This window comes from Phoca vitulina, unplaced genomic scaffold, assembly GCF_004348235.1.
Source record: "Phoca vitulina isolate PV1807 unplaced genomic scaffold, GSC_HSeal_1.0 scaffold43, whole genome shotgun sequence".
NCBI lineage: Eukaryota > Metazoa > Chordata > Mammalia > Carnivora > Phocidae > Phoca > Phoca vitulina.
The window spans coordinates 5141295-5149902 of NW_022589746.1; positions in this window are offsets into that span (position 1 = coordinate 5141295).

An 8608-nucleotide genomic window follows, 5' to 3' on the forward strand; every position below is an offset into this window, starting at 1 on the left:
GAGGTTTTGTGAGTCTAGAAATGCCTTGATGAAGGAGAACAAATCCAGGCTTTGAAGTCAGACATACCTGTTTCCAGCTCCAAGCTCTCATGTTTACTTTCTGTGTGACTTTGGGCAAGCTACTGAACCTCTCTGAGCCTAGGTTCGTCATCTGAAAAACCGGGCCAATGCCGACCGCCAAATCACGGCTGTGAGGATGAAATGGAAAAATATTTATCAAACACACAGCAAGGATGGAAATGGAAGAATGGCTCAGAAAATCTCCTGCTGGGGAAGCTGGGAGGAGGCCTGCCTGAACAGAGAAGACGGGCTGCGGGGCGTGGTGTGTGGGGACGCAGAGACGGAACTGCACATTCCCTCGGCTGGTGCCCAGGGGATTCAGCGCTGTTGCTGAGAGGAGCTACTTGGGTCCGCTCCTTCCCCAGGGCCTGGCCCTCCTTCTGTTCTCTCTGTCCTTTGTGGCCCCGGATTCTTGTGACCAACCCAGGTCTGCCCCTGGGCCCTCTGCCACCATTGTGCTATTCCTTCCAGGCCGCACACCCCGTCATACAATGATTTCTCCTGGGCTTCGCTGCCTCTAACTGGACTGAATTTATCCCATCCCCTCCTTGGACTTTCTAACTGTTGTTCCTTCTTATTCACAGAGTTCATTCATTCCATGAACATTTGGAGGGGTTCCACCGGGCATCAGGGCCTGTGCTAGGCTCCTGGACCCCCAGCCGTTGTCCATCTGCCCCAGGATCCTGCTGCTTGCTCTCCTCGGGCTCTGGAATAACCCCTACCCTCAGAATCCTTCCTCCCTTCCCTTCCCGGAGGCTGGCTGCACTGCAAGGTACCTTCACCCCCCGCCAGGAGCAAATCCTGACACTCTGCCGATATTTGTTGATTAAATGAACACATAGAAAAGGATTTTTTTTTTAATTACCACCCCTTCCAGATCCCCAGCCTCCTTTCAGACTGATGTAATCCAAATTACTGTGCACAGTGATGAGTTAAATGCTAGCAGCTTGGTGATTGTGCATAAGCGAGTTCTAGCTCTCAGGCGGCCGTTATCAGCACCTCTGTGAGTTTCTGATTGTCAAGTATCCCTAGGGCTTAAAAATGCTAATGGTGGCTCTCTTCCTATTACTGTAATAATACTTAGCACTTATGTCCTGCTACATAAAATCAGTTCAAGTGCACCCACACCCCCTGGTGAGCTGGGTCCCTTATTAGCACGCTGTTGTCAGTGAGCAGCTGAGGGGTGATGGGGTTTGGCTAGGGTGTACTGGGCTTTGATCTGAAATTGTCCTCCCCACTCCTGCCCTAGAGGTCTGTGCTATCCCCCGAGAGTATAAACAGGCGGCACCTTTCCAGGACCCCAGCCCCCCACCCCCTCCTCAGAGGTCTGAGCGGGAGGGTGGCTCTTACTTCCAGAGGCAGAAACCCTGTCAGAGCTGTGACAGCACGATCCTCTGTACATGAAATTAGCCATGGAGATCGTGCTGATTAAGTTACAGTTACAATGACTGTCAAAACAGGGACTTCTCCAACAGGCTTGAAAAAGTTAATGACCTGTGGGAGAAGGATGAACAGGGCGCCCCATCGTCCCAGGTTAGGAAAGCAACTTGTCAGGAGAGGCATGGGTCCAAATCACCCAGAACAGTCCAGAGGATTACAAAGCTGACAACCCCTTCCCTGGCATGCCCTGAAGAAAACGAGAAAATCTGTGTGCCCCAAAGCATCCCCACATTGCCTCACCAGGAGGGTGGGCTCGACTCCCTGTGGCCCCCTCTTCCCCGAAGCCTGCCTGTGGGTCTGAGCTCTTGGCCTGGGGCAGCAGAGCCCTGAAAGGCTGGGAGGTAAGCAACGAAGGATAGCTGGAAGAGAAATTAGGAGAGGAGGGGGAAGGAGGCTCTTGGGGGGTAAGGCAGAGTCCGCAGAGGGATCCTGAGGCATCCTCAGGTATGAAGTTCTGCCCCAGGCCAATCCAGGCACACTTCAGGACCACAGATTTTTTTTTTTTTTTTCCATTTTAAGGAACTAGAAACATTCTAGCCCCATCGCCTCCTTTTACAGTTGGGAGATCTGAAGTTCAAAGCCTTTAAGTGACTTCTGAGAGGTCACAGGCCACATTAGAGCCAGAGTTAACTTTTTAATATGAGGAAGATTGTCAAGATTATTAATAAAGTTGCCATGCGTATCATGTGACAGTAGAATCGGAAAACGTTATTTCGCTCAAGTAAAAGAGACGGGAAAGGATAATCGCAAAAAGGAACACAATTTGTTTAAAAGCAAAAATATGAAAACCGCAGTAAGGAAAAAGAGGGGTTGCAGTCAGGTCAGCATTTTGACCCAAAAAGCAAATCAGTTGATTGTCCCCACATTAGTCGACAGGGTTTAAGGCAATTCGACATCATGGGAGCAATATGCGGTTTTTGGCCAAACAGGATTTAGGATTCCCGGTCCCCAAAAACTTTTCGCACCATCTTCTGTAAAAAAAAAAAAAAAAAAAAAAAAAACCAGAAAAAAAACACAACAAACTTTATGCCACTTGAATTTGCACTGTCTGATTTATTTGCCTGCAAACTGGAAACTTCACCTCATTATAAAGATGTGAGTCAGAGCTAGGAAATGCCAAAACCAGTGTGCAGAACAGAAGATTCTGGAGAGGTGGGCTTGGGGTTGGGCAGGGGCTCTTTCCTGGTCGCGGCAGCTTTCCGTGGTGTCTCCGTGGTTGGGAAGGCGGGGGTCTCTGTGTCCCAACAAGGATCAGCCATGCAGCCCGCTCGAAGCATGCCTCCACCTCTGTCAAAAATCCTCCAATGGCAAAAACGAGGTGCTCGGTGTGACTGAGCAACGAGAAAAATAGATGTTCCTATTCTGAAGCTGCCTGCTAATTATTCCAGGGACATTCTTCCTGTCAATCTTTTATTAATTATCCAGGGGAAGTGATTCTGTAAAGCAACACACAGTGAAATGATTCATCTGACATAACTTCCTTCATTTTCTGTCCAACTGAAACAGGTCCAGAAGCCTCAACGAGGAATGGAGGGGAGAGAAAACGAAACTGAATGTCCTCCAAACACAGGGCCGTGTCCTGAGCTGAGATCCCCAGCATCAGCCCTGGCGCGAGCTCAGGCACCGGGGAAGGTCTGTGTACCTTCCCTTCCCCAGATGTTTATAATGAATAATGGATTCCGTGAATAAATTCTAATAGATGCCTGAATACATTTTAATAACTAATGACTAAAATTAGGAGTGAGAACACCGCAGAGTCTTAAATATATATTTAAAGTGCTACAAATTATAAGCATTTAAATTATAAGCTTTCAAATATTATAGAGGAAATTTTTAAAAATTAAAAAAAAATTGCTGTACTGTTAAGCGCGATGATGTGATGAACATGAACATTGTAAAAGGAATCCCACAATTGAGTTAATGAACATGGCCAACACCTCAGATAGTAACTTGGTTTTTAGCGAGAATACATAAATTCTGTCTTAGCAAATTTCAATTATACAATACAATATTATTAGCTATAGTCACTGCGATACACGAGATCCTCATATCTTGTTCATCTTATCACTGAAAGGCTGTACCCTTTTACCAACCCCTCCCCATTCCTCCCATCTCCCCTAGCCCCTGGAAATCGCCATTCGCCATTCTACTCTCTGTTTCTGAGACGCAGTTTTTGTGTCGGCTTTTTTTTTTTTAAGATTCCGAATATAAGTGATCCCATGCATTATTTGTGCCTGTCTGGCTTGTTTTGCTTAGCATAATACCCTCCATGGGTGAACGCCCATGCCGCAAATGGCAGGATTCTTTTAAGGCTGAATAATATTCCATTGTGCTATCTGTATCTATGTCTATATATGGATATCACATTGTCTTCAGTCACATTTATCTGTCAAAGGACGTGTAGGTTGTTTCCATACCTTGGCTATTGTAAACAATGCTGCCATGCACATGGGAGTACAGATATTCTTTTGAGATGATAATTTTGTTTCCTTTGGATATATATACAGAAGTGGTATTGCTGGATCCTAAGGTAGCTCTATTTTTAATTTTTTGAGGAACTTCCATACTATTTTCCACAGTGGCTGCACCAGTTTGCATTCCCACCAACAGGGCACAGGGGTCCCTTTTCTCCACATCTTTGCCAACATCTGTTATCTCTTGTCTTTTTTTTTTCAGGTCTCCTAAATTTTATGAGCTCTCCTCTTTTTTTTATTTTAATTTTTTAATTCCAGTATAATTAACGTACAGTGTTATATTAGTTTCAGGTGTACAGCATAGTGATTCAACGATTCTATACACTCCTTGGTGCTCAATGTGATACGTGTATTCTTAATCACCTATTTCACCCAGCCGCATGCCCCCATAACTTCCAGTTTGTTCTCTATATTTAAGAGTCTAATTTTTTGTCTCTCATTTTCTTTCTTTTGTTTCTTAAATTACACAGAGGAATGAAATCATATGGTATTTGTCCGTCTCTGACTAACTTATTTCACTTAGCATTATATCCTCTAGATCTATCCTTGTTGAAAATGGCAACATTTCATTCTTTTTATGGCTGAATAATATTCCATCATATATATATATATATATATATATATATATATATATATATATACTCACATCTTCTTTATCCATTCATCTATTGACGGACACTCAGGCTGCTTCCATACTTTGGCTATTGTAAATAATGCTGCAATAAACATAGGGGTGCATGTATCTTTTTGAATTAGTGTTTTTGTATTCTTTGGGTAATTACCCAGTAGTGGAATTACTAGATCATATGGTAATTCTATTTTTAGTTTTTTGAGGACCCTCCATACTGTTTTCCACAGTGGCTGCACCAGTTTGCATTCCCACCAACAGTGCACGAGGCTTCCTTTTTCTGTACATCCTTGCCAACACTTGTTATTTCTTGTGTTTTAGCCGTTCTGACAGGTGCCAGGTGATCTCTCCTTGTGGTTTTGGTTTGCATTTTCCTAAGGATGAGTGATGTTGAGCACCTTTTCATGTACCTGTTGGCCATTTGTATGTCTTCTTTGGAAAAATGTCTGTTCAAGTCCTTTGCCATTTTTAAAGTTGGGTTATTATTATTATTATTTTGCTATTATGTTGTATGGGTTCATTGTCTATTTTAGATATTAACCCCCTATCAGGCATACAGTTTGCAAATATTTTCTCCCATTCTATAGGTGCCTTTTCATTTTGTTGATGGTTCCTTTGTCATGCAGAAGCTCCTTAGCTTGATGGATCCCACTTGTTTATTTTTGCTTTTGTTGCCTTTGCTTTCAGTGTCAAATAAAAAAAAAAATCATTGCCAAGACGAATATTAAGGATATTTTTCTTCAATGAGTTTTATGTTTTCAGGTCTTATATTCGTGTCTTTAATACATTTTGAGTTGATTTTTGTGTTTGGTGGAAGATAAAGGTCCAGGTTCATTCTTTTGAATGCGGATATTTAGTTTTCCCCCTACTGTTTATTGAAGAGACTATTCTTTCCCCTGTGTACATCCTTGGTCTCTTTGTTGAATAATAATTGATCATATAAGTGTGGGTTTATTTCTGAGCTGTCTATTCTGTTCCATTGATCTGTCTGTTTTTATGCCAACACCATACTGTTTTGATTACTGTAGCTTTGTTTAAAATCAGGAAATGTAGTACCTGCAGCTTCGTTCTTCTTTCTCAGGATTGCTTTGGCTATTCAAGGTCTTTTGTAGTTCCATACCAATTTTAGGATTGCTTTTCCTATCTCTGTGAAAAATGCCATTGGAATTTTGATAGGAATAACCCTGAATCTGTAGATTGCTATGGGTGGTATAGACATTTTAACAATACTAATAGTAGGTTCCAATCCATGAACACAGAATATCTTTCCATTTATTTGTGTCTTCTTCAATTTCTTTTATCAGTGTTTTCTAGTTTTCAGTGTACAGATCTTTCGCCTTGTTGGTTAAATTTATCCCTATGTATTTTATCCTTTTTGATGTTATTGTAAATGAGATTTTCTTAATTTCTCTTTCTGACAGATTGTGGCTAGTGTATAGAAATGCAACTGATTTCTGTACATTGATTTTGTATCCTGCAAATTTACTGAATCTGTTTATTAGTTCTAACGGTTTTTTTTTGGGGGGGGGAGTAGAGTCTTTAGGGTTTTCTAAATGTAATATCATGTCACCTGCAAATAGAGACAACTTTACTTCTTCCTTTTTGACAAAAGTATTCTTTTCAATTCAGAGACTGAATTCAAGGAAGGGACATGGGTGAAAGAGGATGGAGCTGTGCCCACAGTACGAGACTAAAAATACGCTGCCCCTTAACCACAGTTGGTTGCTGGGTACATTGAGTTTCAGGAGCATTTAAAAAGAAGATTTCATCAGTCACTCAAAGGCATGGATTTTAAATGCAATTACTGTATGTAATTAGCTGTTTCATCTTCAGTGCCAGTGAATTTGGGATTTAATCTCTGACGGCACAAAATAGAATACTAAGCAGCTTCCCCCATAGAAGGGCTGGTGTGGTTGTTTACTGGGAGCTGGATAATGTGGCTAAATTCCTTATAGCCACCACGGACACACGTCAGACAGGAGAGGATAGAGACAAGGCACCGGCTCTTATAAGGTAATTATTTTTAAACTCATGTTAATGACCCAGTTTGAGTGTCCTCTCTCTGAAGACTTGCCCCGTGCTCGGTGAAGCCCATCACTCAAGGACAGCACATAGCACGTAGCTACCCGACTGTCTCTATATCTGCTTTTCTTACAGGATTTTGAGCTTCTTAGAGGCAGGGACCATGTCTTATTAAACTCTGTGCTTCTATCACAGAGCACAGTGCCTGGCCCACTGCAGCGTTCAATAAATAAATGAATGAGTGAGCCACCCATTAAAATCAGCAAGGGCCAGATTTACAAAAAGAAGCAGTTCTTTTAAACAGTTGTTTTCCTTTTTTTCCTGTCCTTCAACTAAAATCTCCCTTTCGTTAAGATTGTGCTTTTACTTTTATTTTTTTTTTTTTTCATTTTATTTTAAATTCCAGTGTAGTTAACATAAAGTGTTATATTAGCTTCAGGTCTACAACATAGTGATTCAACACTTCACCCGGTGCTCATCACGACAGGTGCACTCCTTAATCCCCATCACCTGTTTCACCCATCCCCCGCCCACCTCCCCTCTGGTGACCATCAGTTTGTTCTCTACAGCTAAGGGTCTTAGTTGTTTTCTATGTCCCTAAAGAAAAATGAACAATTTAGAACGTTTGTTAAAGCTTTATTTATTTATTTGAGAGAGAGAAAGAGAGAGCACAAGCGGGAGAGGCCAAGCAAGAGGGAGAGAATCTCAAGCAGACTCCACGCTGAGCGTGGAGCCCAACTCAGGGCTCGATCTCAGGACCCTGAGATCACAACCTGAGCCAAAACCAAGAGTCGAATACTTAAATGACTGTGCCACCCAGGTGCCCCGAGAGGTGAACCATTGAAATTATATTTATATAATTTATAAATTATATTTAATCCTTTTTAATCCAAATTATATTTAATCCTCTTCCAAGATAAACCTTCAGCAAAACCCAGTTTTTTCATAGGTCGGGTCGTGTCCTCTCGGCCCTCTAGCCAAGCTCCCCTAATCACCACAGGAGAATTCACAGAATCTTAGATTTGCTGTGATACAGCCTCCATCAACAAGCCGCCTGGTGGACATTTAAGGAGAGCCCAGACCAGCCAAGTCAGTAGATGAGCTCTGGGTTTCTGAATAGAAATGAAGTCTGAATCCTCAAGTTTAAATTTTATTTAATTAATTAATTAATTTTTTTGGAGAGAGAGAGAGAGAGCGTGCATGGGGGCAGGGAGGGGCAGAGAGAGAATCTCAAGCAGGCTCCGCGCTGAGCACAGATACTGATGTGGGGCTCAATCTCATGACCCTGACATCACGACCTGAGCCGAAATCAAGAGTTGGACACAACCTACTGAGCCACCCAGGCTCTCAAGTTTAAGTGAAGCTTCAGTGTGTTCACCTTAAGTCTAAGTTTGGTTTGTGGAATATCTATGAAGTTTTTTTAGTCGTTCAGTACAGCTTCCTAAGGACAAGAAGCGTGTCGGTGTTGTCCAGTGCGATATCCTCAGCTCCCTGAACGGTGCCTAAACCATAGAAGGTGCTCAAAAACTATTCCCGGGGCGCCTGGGTGGCTCAGTTGGTTAAGCGACTGCCTTCGGCTCAGGTCATGATCCTGGAGTCCTGGGATCGAGTCCCGCATCGGGCTCCCTGCTCAGCAGGGGGTCTGCTTCTCCCTCTCCCGCTCTCCCCTCTTGTGCTCTTTCTCTCTCTCACTCTCTCTCTCAAATAAATAAATAAAATCTTAAAAAAAAAAAAAAAAAAAAAAAAAAACTATTCCCGAGCGACAGAGTTTGTATGTGTGACAGTTGCTGGGACGGAAGATTGCTATTAAAAAATTATGGGCTAACTCTGGAAAACAGTATGGAGGTTCCTCAAAAAGTTGAAAATAGAGCTACCATATGATCCAACAATTGCACTACTGGGTATTTACCCCAAAGATACAAAAGTAGGGACCCGAAAGGCTACGTGCACCCCGATGTTTATAGCAGCAATGTCCACAATAGCC